The sequence below is a fragment of the Lissotriton helveticus genome, chromosome 1_2, assembly GCF_964261635.1.
Source record: "Lissotriton helveticus chromosome 1_2, aLisHel1.1, whole genome shotgun sequence".
In the NCBI taxonomy this organism is placed as follows: Eukaryota; Metazoa; Chordata; class Amphibia; order Caudata; family Salamandridae; genus Lissotriton; species Lissotriton helveticus.
Genome location: NC_136058.1, coordinates 427,468,345 through 427,484,334, shown reverse-complemented (window position 1 = coordinate 427,484,334; position 15,990 = coordinate 427,468,345). Strand labels below are relative to the sequence as shown.

The window sequence follows — 15,990 nt, the reverse complement described above, 5'->3', positions numbered from 1 at the left end:
GTCAAAAATGACTCACTCTCCCCACCAGGGATCTATCCAGCAGTTTGCATAATAAAGCAGCAAAGGAATTGACAGCCAATCTGTAAAATCAAAAGACATCTTTATTATAATTAATTATGAGGCTTCGTCGTCCAACCGTAGTTTTACAACTGAAAGAGGGAGCCTGCCTGAGCTTTCTCAAGCAGGCTTTTTATACAAAAAGTTTGGCCCTAGGCTCACATTCTTGCTTTGAAACACATCATTGTAGGTCACTCCCATGTTACTAACAAAGCAGGCTATAATTATGAATTCCATTCTACTTGCCCAAACTGACCAACCCATCTTCCATCATGAACATATGTCAAACTTCACATATTTTCCTGTGCAGGCCGGAGTAAATCACAATAGAACTGGTTTCCTCCCCATCATATAAACGGTCACCTCCCCATTGTAAAAGCCCAGAAGCAGAGAAACAGAGCCAGGTGTGGAAGATAGAAATGTAGGATAAGGGAGGCTTGTGGGTCATAAACAGGCATGGCTACTGTATTCGGCCTTCTAATCTTGCTCAGGCCAATGTACACAACAAGTTGCTCAGAACTTTAATATAGATTGACTAGAGGGCATGGACTGGTTTGGTGAGGCCAACATCACGTAGGCAGATTCAGCCTGTTCAGGTCAAATGGGAGTCAGGAAGAACTCAAGCTAAGGGGTACGTGTCTTTTAATACTTGCCCTACCAGAATCATTGGCTCATGTATATGCCTATGTAAAGGGCAACACCTAAGATGGCTGCTGTTCACAACATAGAACCTGTGGGCTCACAATGAATTTGTCAATAACTTCTGCATTCATCATTGTATCGTGATGAAAATACACACACATATAAAACTTGCCATTTTCGTTTCTCTGATATCAAAATCATAGCAGGATAATGATATTTTAAACACAGGTTCAGATTTCAAAGAACCTCAGACGCCCCTTTTGCCCTTACATAGGCAATAACCTATACTCACGCTAGTCTGGGTCCAGATCTATATTTTATAAAAATCCTCAAGATGTTACTGAAGCATAATCCTATTACCTAGCGTCTCTCTCGGGACAGGTCTCCCTACACACGCAGTAGAACAAAGGCCATATATGGCAGGACAAAAATAGGGAGTGCCTCTATCTGTAGTATGTGGTACAAGACCGCACACCCAACAATAAGTGATGTCCAACTACTAACTGGTGTTGATGAAAACGATACAAAAGGAATTATCAGTAAACTCTGATCTCCTAACTATCCGTGTTCGGGAAACATCTGGAAAGATGCAAAGAAGTAGAAGAAAGACATAGGTGTGGGAGGTGGGTGCAGATGTGAATTGGGCAGGAAAAAAAAATCCTACCCATAAAAGACAACGCCATGTTTAAAACACACTAGAAAACACGTTATTAGGAACATATAAACAAAGCAGTGACCGCTATTACAAATGAATCATAATTTTCCACAACCCTAAGCAAACGTAAATCCTAAAATTATCTAGTACATTTTAGGTATTCTTATGTATTTCTGTAATTCATCATATGTTCAAGTGAAACAGTGGTGACTCTCATTAATGCTCTGAGGTGAAAAGGGGTACTCTTTCACAGAAAATGGACGTTATTCTGCTTCAACTCAAGGGAATAGTACTTTAAAATAATGCTAGCAAAGCTGCAAAAATTAGTTTCCAAACTCCAATTCTAGACAAGCTCACAGAAAATACCCAGAGTCCGTCAAAGCCTCTACTGGCAGGCTTCTATTGTCCATCAAATCCGCTTCCAGTGTCTTCTTCGCGTTGGGCCTCTTCATTCAGGCTCTTCATGACTCAGTATCCGTTGGAGTGCCCTCTTGGCAAACACTCATAGCTCAATTACAAAGTCTCAATGTCTCAAGGCAGTGCACCAGTGTCTCTTCTTCGTGGCAGATACTACAGATGATGCGCCCTTCATTGATCAAGGGCACAAAGCATTTCATGCAGATCCAAGCACTACTTAGCAAGATCAGCAGCATTTTCAGACTCCAACACTCATCATTTAGTGTCAGAGGACGCTCAAGCTGCTCTCTCATGGGCACCAAAATGTAGTGCCTTTTTCCAAACGTGGATGCTTGGGTGTACTGCCGTTCCACTGGTGCAAAGCAAAAGAGGTGTGTGTGGGGAAAGGCCAAAAACTCAGGCCAAGGGGGGTCAGGGGACCGCGCGCTGTCAGAGGTTCAAGCACATGACAGTTTGAACAAGTTGAACAAAGTAGATGACAGTTCTGCCATCAGAAGCAGGGATCCTCCGCATCTTTGCACTGAACTTCTGAGGCAAAACAGAAAATTAGCTCCTTAACGCTTCCTGATGAAACAAATGGCTTGCTTAGGAGGTACCACTGAAGGCACGCTGATGATCTCTGTCCATGCTGATGACCGCTGCCCACGCTGCTGATTGCTGTTCACGCTGCTGATTGCTGTTCACGCTGCTGATTGCTGTCACGCTGCTGATTGCTGTCAGGAATTGCAAGGCCAAGAAGTCTGTAGTCGTCTGCCATGTTTACTGATGGGGACCAGACTTTTTCTTGATCACCGGTCTGCAGGGTAACATTCTTCCTTTTTGACTCTGGAAGATTCCCGCAGAACCTAGTGATATAGGAAGTGTAACACAATTGTTAGTTTCCTTCAAGTCAGATATAAAAACAGTTCATGGGTTGGCTTTTTTGGCAAGAGGACTGCAAGCAAGTGGCCTGTAATCTGCAAAGGAGTGGCAATACGTCATGGGAACCTAAATGGATGCCCTCACACAGTGGCATTATCTAATGGGATACATTATTTAATGGGGTAAATACATATTCTCCTTAATGATGAAGCCTAGGTGTTCCTAAACTCCTTATCTAGAACATCTCAAATAGAGAAATGACATAATACACATTATCAAGGACATAAAGAAGTCCCTTCTTTAAACAATGTGCATCAAATGCGCTATGTAATACAAAGGCTAATGATCAACTGTGCAGACAAGAGGACAAGAACTAGAGATTCCTGGTATCTGCATGATTAGAACACATCTAATTAAAAAAAATTGAGGCAGCAGAAACAAAACTGGGGATATCTCCTATTGAGATGGAAAACTTGTATTGGGTCAATCAACCAGGCTATCACTATCCTGACAGTCAGATTGAAAAGGCATTTGAAGTAGGCCTAAAGAAAATTCTTGAGAACCAGTCTGGTCACACAAAAGGGAATGGTATGTAGCATAAGGGGGGGTTCCTAATACATCACTGCAGTCTAGAAGTGTGAACATGAACAATACACCCATAATAATAAATGGGCTGACTGGTGAAAGGAAGATGGAGAAGGAAAATGGACGTAGAACACAACTAAAATCTTCAATAACTAAACATGATGCAACATTGGTCAGGTAAGAAGCAAAAAGAAAAATCTATAGGAAGGACAAGAGTTTGCTTGGGTGGCCTAAGGCGTGTGACGCAGCACCAAGAGCACGGGGATACATGAAAGACCGATGTTACAGAAATTTAACTCTACTGCTGACAATCTATACCCTACACGGTAATTCCAACTAATGTTCAGTTGTCTCTTCAGGGAAAGAAAAAAATGAATCCATAGGCTAATCAAAAAATGCGATCAAAAAATGCGATATCGAAATTAGGCCACCTTTAGTCACGGATCTATAATTCCATCCTTAGGCCCAATCAAGGATACATAAATGCAGAGCTGCCTGTCCTTAAGGAAAAAGGGCAGTTAAATGACTAACAACGGATGGCACACTTTGATCCAGTATATCATTTTAGTTTTCTTAAATATCATTACAGCCAAATTTAGGCATGCACTAGAAAAACTGCTGCCTTACTCGCTCACAGTATGAGGTCCATATCTGTGAAATTTATCTTAATACAATATTCATCCAATTTATTGTGAAATAACACATATCGTCATATGTGTTCCTTCACAGCACAGGGGATAAAAAAAAAATACACATATCAAGCCATCTCAAGCCATAAGATATACTTGCTGTATATCAAGCACAGGGAAAAAAAAAAAAAAAAAGCCCAGACAAACAAACAGCATATATGAATAAACGGTCATGCATAATACCATGGCACATGTACTGTATACTATAAACCTGCAGCCCAATCTCAATTGTCAAGTCTAAAATCCTATACCCTACTTTTGACAGCAGGGCATCAGGTAATTGATACTCCGCTGTAAAAATATAATGTCGCTGTGTCAAATAACGCGTTTCAGTGGACCAAATGTATAAATGAAACATAAACACACATTTTTTTCCTTAAAGAAATTACGCAAAAAAAAAAACAACATTTCTCTTCAACCAGCCAACTCACGTGTCTTGTGAATTAATCCATGAATTATCTGTAGGAAGAAGCAGAAAAGATACACAACACACACATTTCTCATAATACAACATCAATTATAACCCTTTTTATCAGACTAAAAAACATGACACAATGTGACATACAAAAAACTTTTCATTATTTACCTGTAACTTTTTGTCCATGTACCTTGCAAAAACCGCCCATTCTCACTCAGGCCTAAGGCCTTTAAGTTGCAGAATTTTGGGGAAGGGCTTCTACTTATTGCCTATCTAAAACTTAATGTAACACTTCGTTTTTCTTTTTGTCAAATAAACTTAACTAAAAAAAATTAATTCCTAGCATGGATACACACATATACCAGTTCTACAGATCATTTAGCAGAATGTTTGATATTTTTTTTTTAAAGAAATCACTTTTGCATTTGCCCTTTTTAAATCATATTCCCTCATTTTACACAGTGCTTAATTTGTAAGACATGAAGTGCAGGTGCTACAATTTTGCATGAGGAATACCTTTCCTATTTGTTTATTATCTCAGATGTGCGCTTTTAACGCAGATGTAATGTGAATGCGGCAAATGAGAACAAGCCAGCCTGCAATGAATGAAGGTTACAGATTTAAATCATATACAATCAACTACATCTCATATAAAGCGCTTGTGTGCAGCATTTTGAAAGCAACTGGGAGCTATGCAAACCACGTGTGGGCTCTAGAATCCTTCAGGGTACTGACAAATGAGGCTGCAGTTTTTCAAATTAAATAGTGTTCCTTTTATTATTATTAGCGGGATGCAATGCTGTGTCAGCCCTGCCGTATTTCTAATTTGAGATAAATGTGTTGATGACATAATTTACCGAACAACAAGCGTTTTGTGGGAACATGCTGGAGCTATTATTTATTCTTTGGCTAAAATGCAATCATCATTTGCTGTACATGTGCCCTGCATCCTCTGCTCATTTTAGTTCAAAAACAGAAACCCCATCCCAGCTAATGTCAAATTTGTAACGCTTTAAGAAGACACTTTTAAATTAATATGAGCAGGAATTAAATTTATCGGAGCAAGTCAGGCTATTCAAGTGACCTCAGGTCAGGACCGTGGCAGGGGCAGGGATTTAAATACAAAGAGGCAGCTGAAGTTAGCATCAGATGCATGTTTAACCATGTCATGCTGCATTCCACAGGCGAGGCCCTAATTAAAAGGTCACAAATGTCAACAAGACAGCCTTACAAGATAACATCTCGGCCGCTACTGCTGGAACACGTTATACAGGTTCTGCCAGTCCCCTGCTCGTGGTAACTGAAGCTGACAAGGCTAGTAGGTTTAACCACTTCCACATAACCTGCAATATTTCACTATATTTAAAACAATAATTTCTCTCTCTTTTTTTTCTTTTGCGCTAAAATTCATCTCCCTACTCTTATATTATTAACCTAGATTTACTGAATAAATCACCAAACCTAATAACACACATACTAGTCTTTTTAGAATAAAAGCTTCTTGTAATTCTATGACACATTGACTCGCTGAATCATAAGAAGGCACAACCTGCAAACATATATATTAAGATCTAAATGTATGTATTTACTAAAGAGACACTTTAAAAAGGGGCCCTGAAACCATTTAAACAGTCTATTTATCTGAAAATCGACTTTGGTATTCTAGATACTAAGAAATAAATATCCTACAATTTTATTGCATAGTGGGTATTACTAGAATGTCTACTACCTAATTTATGAGTCATACATTTGAAAATACTACGTTATACCTTATAGAAATGAGCTTGTTTGCGCCTAGGGTAAGGGAAATTGCGCACAGAAGTGTTTGGTCATTTTTGTGGTACAACATAACTTAAATCAAACATTTTAATGCTAGGGGGTCATAGTATGAGTGTTAAGCTTCACAAATATTAAAAACGATTTTTGTAGCACTTGTTTTTAATAATTATTTTTCATAATTAACAATTATTTTCTCCTAATGAAACCTAATTATTGCTATTTGTGACTGTTCTACATGTAAAACGCTCACTACATCCCTAGTTTATTATTTAGATACATATTAACACACAAGCCTAGGCGCAGCTGCCTAACTAGGAATGCGTGAGATTACTGCGCCATATTTATTTAAAAAGGACTGTTTGCAAAATTCCACCACCCGTGTTTAACTAAAGAGGTGCTGGCTGAATGAACATTCTTATTAGATATACTGCAGCTGAAAAGACTTGGCTGTGAACATCTAACTCCGTGCGTCTAAAGAACAGGCAATTTCGTTTTTTCATTTTTTTTTCTTTAGAGCCTTATTTACATCTATTGGACGTGACCCATACACATACATACATTGAGCTCATTCCAGACACAAAACAGAAGGGGAGTCAAACACTCAGGCCACACAAAACAGCGTGCTCTAACCATTTCTTGTAAATAGCGCCGTCGCAATTTACAACAAAACCCACAAATAACATAGACATTTAAACACACATTTTAACCCATAGGTCAACACTTAGGACAGAAACAAGGAACAGCCTACAGATTGTGCTAAAAAAATAACCTGCCAATACTAGTTGTAAACCATATTTACAACAAAAACGTTTTTGTTCCTATTTTTTTTCGTTTTTTTTTTTTTTGTTAAATTCTTCAACAGATTTCCAGAAGGCTGCAAAAGGGACAGCCTCACAGACCTTTAGAGAGAGCTCATAAATTGGAGTTCCAACCGGAGGTATCAGACGCGAATCCTCCAACCGGGAATCCTTTGTTGCAACCTAGTCAATACTAATACAAAACAAAATACCGCGACCAGGCATCTGCGCTCACTAGTCGGGTTTCAGACTTCATGGGGCTATCTCCAACGATATACACGCAAATGTACGTGACCCACGGTTTTTGAATACTGCAGTGTTCAAATAATACTAAGGAACCAATACTGAGGAAGATTATCCGACTACAGCAACCTGCGATAATCTGAACCACAGCAACCAAAGGCCTACCGAACGAACCAAATGTATCGATACCCGAACTGAACCGAATGATTATCGTAACCAGAATAACCAGTGATAATCTTACGAAGGACTGCGTCACTTTTCTGCGACCAATAAATAACCAAGGACTCAGAACCAAAAAGGACTGGGAGCAACCCATTTTTATTCTTTAACTAAAACAGATGGAGAAAATATCTCTTCAACTGCCTATACAAATTGCAATTTGCATATACACAAATATTTGTCCAAATTATAACTGTCAATTCCCCACTGCACTAACAGTCTGTTAAAAAATACTTACAGCAAAAAAAAAAAAAAAATTAGTTCCTTAGTCAGGAGTGGCAACTTCAGGAGAGTTTTAAGTCAGAAAAATCAAAAAACATACTGGGCCGCAGAGACAAATAATCCCCCAGAAAACCCTGTGCCCAGAGTACCTCTTTTTGGTAGAATTCTGTCTTGTCTTCCCCAGCAGTTTTTCCATCCTTTGACAAAACACTACTGAAGATAACCACTCCATGATAAGGCCCACAGTTGGATGCGCCATTTGAGGAAAAGTCAAAAATGACTCACTCTCCCCACCAGGGATCTATCCAGCAGTTTGCATAATAAAGCAGCAAAGGAATTGACAGCCAATCTGTAAAATCAAAAGACATCTTTATTATAATTAATTATGAGGCTTCGTCGTCCAACCGTAGTTTTACAACTGAAAGAGGGAGCCTGCCTGAGCTTTCTCAAGCAGGCTTTTTATACAAAAAGTTTGGCCCTAGGCTCACATTCTTGCTTTGAAACACATCATTGTAGGTCACTCCCATGTTACTAACAAAGCAGGCTATAATTATGAATTCCATTCTACTTGCCCAAACTGACCAACCCATCTTCCATCATGAACATATGTCAAACTTCACATATTTTCCTGTGCAGGCCGGAGAAGCTCACAATAGAACTGGTTTCCTCCCCATCATATAAACAGTCACCTCCCCATTGTAAAAGCCCAGAAGCAGAGAAACAGAGCCAGGTGTGGAAGATAGAAATGTAGGATAAGGGATGCTTGTGGGTCATAAACAGGCATGGCTACTGTATTCGGCCTTCTAATCTTGCTCAGGCCAATGTACACAACAAGTTGCTCAGAACTTTAATATAGATTGACTAGAGGGCATGGACTGGTTTGGTGAGGCCAACATCACGTAGGCAGATTCAGCCTGTTCAGGTCAAATGGGAGTCAGGAAGAACTCAAGCTAAGGGGTACGTGTCTTTTAATACTTGCTCTACGAGAATCATTGGCTCATGTATATGCCTATGTAAAGGGCAACACCTAAGATGGCTGCTGTTCACAACATAGAACCTGTGGGCTCACAATGAATTTGTCAATAACTTCTGCATTCATCATTGTATCGTGATGAAAATACACACACATATAAAACTTGCCATTTTCGTTTCTCTGATATCAAAATCATAGCAGGATAATGATATTTTAAACACAGGTTCAGATTTCAAAGAACCTCACCTTAGGTTACAGTCACAGCCTGATAGACCCGGAGAACTTTATCCTCGCTCTAACTGCGCCAAGCAGATAGACGTAAACCATCATAGGCTGTGTTGTGTGCTGGGTGATGCCTGGCATCTTATTATCGTTGGCGGGAGGAAGAAACTCTGATAGGAGCTACTACAAGAAGAGCAGAGAAACAGGACCACAGATAGCCACAGAGTGACAACTGCCCAGAAGCTGAAGAAAGAACTCTGGAACAGCAAAACTCCTCCACCCTGGAGATTCTCCAGGATAAGTAAATGATGGTAATGAAATGCAAACTGCAGCATTAAGGTCACACACTACAACATCTTTCCCTTTAAACCGAAGATAACAGTCTACAATAAAAAACGAACCAAAAAGCAACAAAATAAGAAAATGCATTTCCAAATGCTGTAAAAGAGAAACAGTTAATACAAATTAATAATATTAAACGTTGTTGGTACCTTAGTAATGTGCTTACTTCTTGGCTTCACTCCATCTGCAGCAATAACGCTCTGAAAGGAGAAAATACTGCTGTGAGTCTCAGAGTCTTCAGCATTATTGGTCTCAGTCACGAAGACTGCGGTGTCGGAAGATAACTTTCTCTTATTTGGCTTTATAGTTCCACCAGTCACGCCATCGCTTTTAGCAGACACGCTGCTGTCAGCAGCATCATAACTTCAGGCAGACCAGCAATGCGGATCTCACCACTCACATTGGGTGAACAGACTCGCCTCTGCTACATACATCCACTCTGTTCTCAAATTTGCTTGGGGCTGTCAAAATGCTGCAATATATTCCCCATACTTTCCTGACTACCTTGTTTTAAAAAGTTATGACATTCAGGCGTAATTCTTAGTTCGTCTGCAAGCTGAAGTTTTTTAGAGATTCTATTGCCACACAATACTCATCCCATATTTCAATCTGTCCACATGGTGCTTCAACCCTGGTAGATTATCAACTGCCTGTTTTGCAGATAATGTTAGATAGTTTCTGTAAGAAACTGAATTATTATTTGCGGTAGATGTGGAACAATCACAACCGTTGTCAGAGTGAACTTTCAAAGCCATTCAATTAACCTAGGATCAACCCCCTGGTACCTAAGCACCGAACAGGCAGGCTTAACTTAAGGTAATATGTAAAATATGTATGTAGAAACCAAAAAATAAAAGTCAAAATGCAAAACAATAAAAAAAATTAAAAAAACGAAATAGAAAAAGTAAAGTGTATTGAACAAAATGACACTAAAATGACAAAATCCAATAAGGGGAATGAGATATGAACTGTAACGCTGTAAGAATCACAAGGTGCCAATGGGTGAGGGGCCCGGGCATGGATCAGTCTCTCTGGAGCTAACTGCCAAGACAGAGGAAACCGGAGGCCACGGCCTGCAAGCACATAATGCAGGAATTAGCCGCAGTGGTACTAGAAGACATCTAGTGCTGTAGGGCCAGATAGGGCAGCTGGCCTACAGGGGGATTCACAGCAGGTTCGGGCACAAAGTGCTTAGAGTATTGAGAACAAGCAGCAGATGCCCAGCAGGGCAATAGCAGACGGTCAAAGACAGCATTGCATGCACGAGACTGAAAGGGAGTGACACCTAGGGCCCTCACCATCAAGCAACAGCGTAGTGGAGCTCAGCGGGAGGACAACCCGGTGACAGCCACCCACTGGGGCTGGGACCTCCACGACAAGGCATGCGGGTCTGGTGGTGTGGTAAGAGATATAGCAGCCATGTCCTCGGCGAGAAGCAAGAAGGATCAGAATCTAAAAAAGATGCTGATCAAGCTCCCGATGACCGCAGCGGAGAAGGGAGGCTCTCCCCAATGACACAAATCAGCCAAGATGTGGACACCTCTGAAGCCCTAGTTACCCACGCCTTTTTAGAGTCTCTATTCGGTGCATTACAAGGCGACTTGCAGACGCTGAAAAGGGAAATAGCGGGGGAGATGAAGGAGATAACCGATGGAGGCCACACGTTCCCAAATGGCATCAACGTCCCACCTTTTGATAAAGCGGGACGTCGATGCCGTTGGGGACCGTATTGCTTCCATCGAGGATCAGGAGCAAGCCCAGGAAAAGGCGGTGGAGCATCTTCAGCAAGAGATAGTCCGGCTCAAGGCTCAACAGATCGATCTCCAGGCACACAGAGAAGACCTGGAGAATCGGTCTCGGCAAAACAACATCCGTGTTAAGGGAGTTCCACCTAAAGAAGAAGGGCCAGACATCACACAATACCTGCAGGGTCTCTTCAGGAGCATACTGGGCACCCCCACCGGATATTTTGGCTTACATTTCAGACTTTCAACTAAAAGAGTGTATGCTACGTGCTGCCAGGGACAAGCAACCAATAATATATTAGGACCACTCCATAGCTTTGTACCAGGACCTGGCTCTTATACCCCTTCAAAAGTGTAGGGAGTTCCGAGTAGCTAGTTGCGTCATCGAAATCAAGGAATACCGTATTCTTTGGGTCACCCTTTCTGGCTGATTTTCCTATGGCAGGGCATACTCCTCCTGCCAGGTGCTGGGCTTTGAGAATCCAATCCAGGAGGAGACAGAGGGCCCACAGACCAAAATTCCTCGAGAAAGATGGCATAAGGTCTACGGGAGGCATAGCCAAACCTTTTATGGGGACAGTGGCGGAAGAGGTGGCTGAAATCAAAGAGGTTGATGGGAGCAGGGCCATCAATAGTGTAGGTGTTGGAATGAGTATTTTAGATGCGAAATTGTGTCGCAAACCGCCAGTTACTGCTCCCGCAATCACCCTTCACCTGATATACAATCAATCCAGGGGCTGCCTCAATTGCCTTTAGATAGAAACGGGTCCTCCCCCCACCCCCCTATACCAATAACCATTTCAAATACCAACCCCACCAGAGATGGTGCTAATAGGTTAAACAGGCCCAGGGGATCGAATCAGAACAGGTTGTCTAGTACCTCGTGCATTAATGTTCCTGCTGCCCCAAGTATGAATGGCTAATCAGGATGTCCTGAGTCTGCCGCCCGCTGCTTGCCCTTATGTGTTGGTACTGGCAGGAGTACCTACTTTAAAGAGGGATCAACATGAGTCATGGGGCCAGCTACGCATTAAATGTGCAGACTTCTATCAAGGCATAGAAGCTTCCGTGCTACAGCGCCAAGACGCCTCGGCATGAGAGCGCATTAAAAATAATTCAGTCAGTCAGTCAGTCCATGTATCCGAAATAAAGGATATTATTATGGCACACAGGGTTGGGTGAGTCAGTGCATCTACAAAAAATATCGAAGGGGACAGTATTGTAATTAACTTTCGCAGACCTTCTTTGGTGAGACACCTACTAAGGGGTTGCAAATTCATAACACCTAATAGCACTAACATGTGCACACTACCCCTTGGTTATTTCTACAAACCAAGTCATGCTCCTTTCACCAACAATTCCTCTTGAATTACTACCTCTAATAGGTTCCAGGCCTTGTCTGGATTAGAGACACAAGACTGATATCAACTTTTGGGGAAAATACTGATCCTGCTATTAGGTTACCTCATGCCCTGCCAGTAACTGAGTATACTATTCCCACAACCCACTTATCCCCCCTATGCAAACGAAGGCCTCAGCAAGTTCAGACATCCGTATCTTAAGCTGGAATGTTGCAAGGTTGTACTCTAAACTTCACCAGCCAGATTGGGTACAACTTATTAAAGACCAAGATATCCTTTTATTTCAGGAAACATGGGCCACAGAAGAATTGCATATTGAGGGGTTTGAATGCCATAACATCCTAGCAACAACCCCCAAGCAGGGTCGACCATTTGGGGGTTTATCAATCTGGGTCAATATTAAGACAGGGGGTGCATAAAAACTGTACATACATATAACAATAATTTTCTAGGCATATTATTTAATAGTGGAATTTCCTTTTGGATAATTAATGTTTATAACAATGATTTTCATTCTGTTCCAAATATGCATTTTATAAATTTGTTTCATTTTATTGCATCTATTGGAAATTCCAAAGACTCTTTCAAGTCAGTAAGAGTCTGTCTTGGGGCGATTTTAATGCTAAGCTATCTTACTCATGGTCAAGTGAATATTCACACAGCAGCAGACAAACATGCAATAGGGGTAGAGAGCTAATGGACCATTTGAACACCCTTAACTTAATTAATGTTATGGAAATTGATGCAACTACAAAAGATAATGCCCCCCCTCAAACGATATTCAGAGGGAGGGGCTGCTCATCTGCAATTGATAATGTTTCTTATCTCCCCTGCTTTAGAAGCAAGCTTACTTAAAGCCGAAATTATGGCCACAATCTTTGGGGACCATAACCCAATACAAATAAGGTTACGGATGTCTCCAGTTCCAACGCCTCAGACAGAATGTGGTGCTGGAGATCTATCACCATCCACAGATAATCGCAGACTGGTATGTCGAGGCATTAATAACGCAGACCGATTCAGTTCTATGGTTAGGGGAAACACAAATCTTATTAACATCTGCTTAGAGGGCCTGTTCCACACCCAGTGGCTATCAGCGCCTTTACCGAACTCCATGGAGCCATTAAATCCTTGCTGTCTAAACCCATTTGCACAGTACAGCGCAACTCTAGATGGTTCACTCAGGAGTGCTCAATTGTCAACAGGAAGCTCCGCAAGGCCCTATCTCAAAGCCCTAGGTGTAATGATTTGGTCAAGTCCTTAAGGTTGACATATAAGGAGGCTATTGCTAATAGGAAGGAACAGTTATTAGGTGAGCACTGGTATGCGCTCATTAATGTTGCCAGCTTAAATAATGGGAATATATTTTGGACTACCATTAAAGAGTTGAGATCAATGGGACAACCGTTCACTCCCATCAGCCGCAACATAATGAGCCCTACCTGGGAAAGTCACTTTTCCACTATTTACCAAGAGCCTCCTTTTGAATCCGACCCTTTTATGAAAAGGGTGCCACCTGGAGTCTCATTATCAATAAACGAGGTTGAGGCGGCTATATGTCAGAGTGCGGGCAATAATACTCCAGGCCCTGATGGCTTGTCCATCGATCTTATTAAACATAAACCAGATTTCTGGGCCCCACTGTTGTTAAATATTTTTTATATTCTAACCAATGCCCCACTGCCTAAGACATGGTTTACTAGCACGATCGTTCCCATTTTCAAAAAGGGCGATTGCACACAACCTTGTTGCTGTAGACCGATCTCCCTCATAGATAACACCCTTAAAATTTTAGGCAGAGTTTTATACACCAACATTTTAACCTGGACAGAGGACAGCCAGATTTTAGAACAATGCCAACTAGGTTTCAGGGGTAAAATTGGCACAAACGAGCAAAGTCCTAATCTTAATTTGATCATAGGGAAGTACACTATTGTACAGCACTCGCCACTTTACTTAGCTTTTATGGACCTGTCCTCAGCTTTTGATTTTGTCAATAGGTCCCGTCTATTGTCCATCCTTTTAGAATATGGACTGGATGAGGCCCTTGTTCATTTTTTGGCCTATCTCCATGCGGACCTGAAAGCGCGGGTCAGGATTGGGGGTGGGGGAGAAGTTTCCAATTACATCAGTGTAGATAGAGGGGTCAGACAGGGGTGTGTTCTGGCTCCTTTTCTATTTATCATATATATAAACAATTGACATAAATCACTAATCACACTAACTAATGATGTTCCCAGAATTCAAGGCAAACCTCTCCCAGTGCTTTTATACACAGATGATGCGGTTTTAATTGGTCGCACATCAAATGCACAACGCTCTTTAGTTCGACGTTTCACAGATTTTATGTCCGGCCTAGATTTATGCACACATTTTAAGAAATCTTTTATAATGCCTTGTGGGGCAAGGAAATGTCCTTTGAATTTTATCTCTGTTGGCGACCAAAAATTAACTTGCACTGCTAGTTTACCGTATCTGGGAATGGTCTTCGCTGCGAATGGCACTTGGTGTGAATACTTGGCATATTGTAAAAGTAAGTTCTCTAGGGCTTTTAACTCAATTCTCAGTCTCCTCCGCCCTAAAAGACCGGGAACAATTCCAGCCTTTTTAAAGATTTTTAAGATCCAGTGTGTACCAATAGCTACCTATGGGGCAGAGGTACGGGTTGTTGCCAAATGCTCTTGCGTCCAATCAGCAGAAAATAGATTTTGTAGAAAACTCTTGGGCGCTCCAATCTCAACCCCTCCGTATGTATGTCAAGGCGAACTGAAATTAGGATACATTGAAGACATCATAAGGGCCCGCCCTGCACTATTTTGGCTATCCATAATGAAGAATCCCGCGGCTTCTCTCACAAGGGACATAATAGATGATAGTCTTCGCTGTGAGAAAGGGATGGATATTCCATGGCTTCCTGGAGTAGTCAAGAGTCTGGAAAGCGTTAACCTTGGTAGACTGTTTGCCAATTCAAACACAGCTGTAACAATGGACAAAAAAATTTTAAAGACAGCACTGTACGCACTTTATAGCGCGGAAAGACTAGAAAGGGAATTGAATAAACAAACTGTTGCAAAATGTATATCCATTGCGTACCCTGAGAATTGTCTACCAAGTTATATTGCACCACCCATGTCCCAATGGGAGAGAGGCCTCCTATTCCGTCTAAGAGCTGGGACAGTAAGATATTTGCTTTGTTTTCCCTATAGCTATGACGCAAAACGTGACTCCCTGCCATGTCCATGTGATGGTCACAGCGGTCAAACACTTTTACACTTTTTATTCTTCAGTAGATAGTATATGAAATATGCATTATGGTTGCTAACAAATTGTCACCTATTAATTTAACAGATGCTATTGACTGCAAATTTAAATTGGACAATGTTGAATTGATCAATCAATCAATCAATAATCCTTTATTCGGTATTTAAAAAACACCATAAAAGTTCATATTTACACAATAACAGGGACAATAAAAAAATACAGTTCATAAACATCACATGCCCACTGCAGAATACAATTTAAAAAGTGATTAACAAGAGATTCAGTCAGCACAACCCTCTTGTATTCCTCAACCATAAAGCAACCTTGATGAAATTCATAACACAAAACAACGTGAGGGGATCATTGGCCCTTTGCAGGAATAGTAGGGAAACCTGAGCTTGTCGACACTTGGCCTGTTTTAAAATACCTGGTGCACTCACTATGACACGCTATTTCCCAGCCCACACTGAAAATTCTCACTCTCAATGCGAGAGGTCTCAAC

General features: G+C 41.2%; 1 protein-coding gene and 2 long non-coding RNA genes across 4 annotated transcripts in view; 1 reads left to right on the top strand and 2 right to left on the bottom strand.

Annotated features, from left to right (window-relative positions):
- LOC144807578 (uncharacterized) overlaps positions 1–15,990 on the top strand; it is a 436,944-nt gene that overhangs the window by 333,071 nt on the left and 87,883 nt on the right. The window lies entirely within an intron of this gene.
- The window catches only part of LOC144807622 (uncharacterized), a 38,973-nt gene that overhangs the window by 19,181 nt on the left and 3,802 nt on the right, over positions 1–15,990 (bottom strand). Inside the window, exon 2 of the long non-coding RNA XR_013606365.1 lies at positions 9,271–9,321. This is a non-coding gene — a long non-coding RNA (uncharacterized LOC144807622). The remainder of the gene's footprint in view (positions 1–9,270; positions 9,322–15,990) is intronic.
- Positions 84–9,243, bottom strand: LOC144807633 (uncharacterized). The gene is made up of 2 exons (XR_013606367.1): positions 4,338–9,243; positions 84–2,616 (listed from the first exon to the last, which is right to left on the bottom strand). It is a non-coding gene; the product is annotated as an uncharacterized LOC144807633 (long non-coding RNA).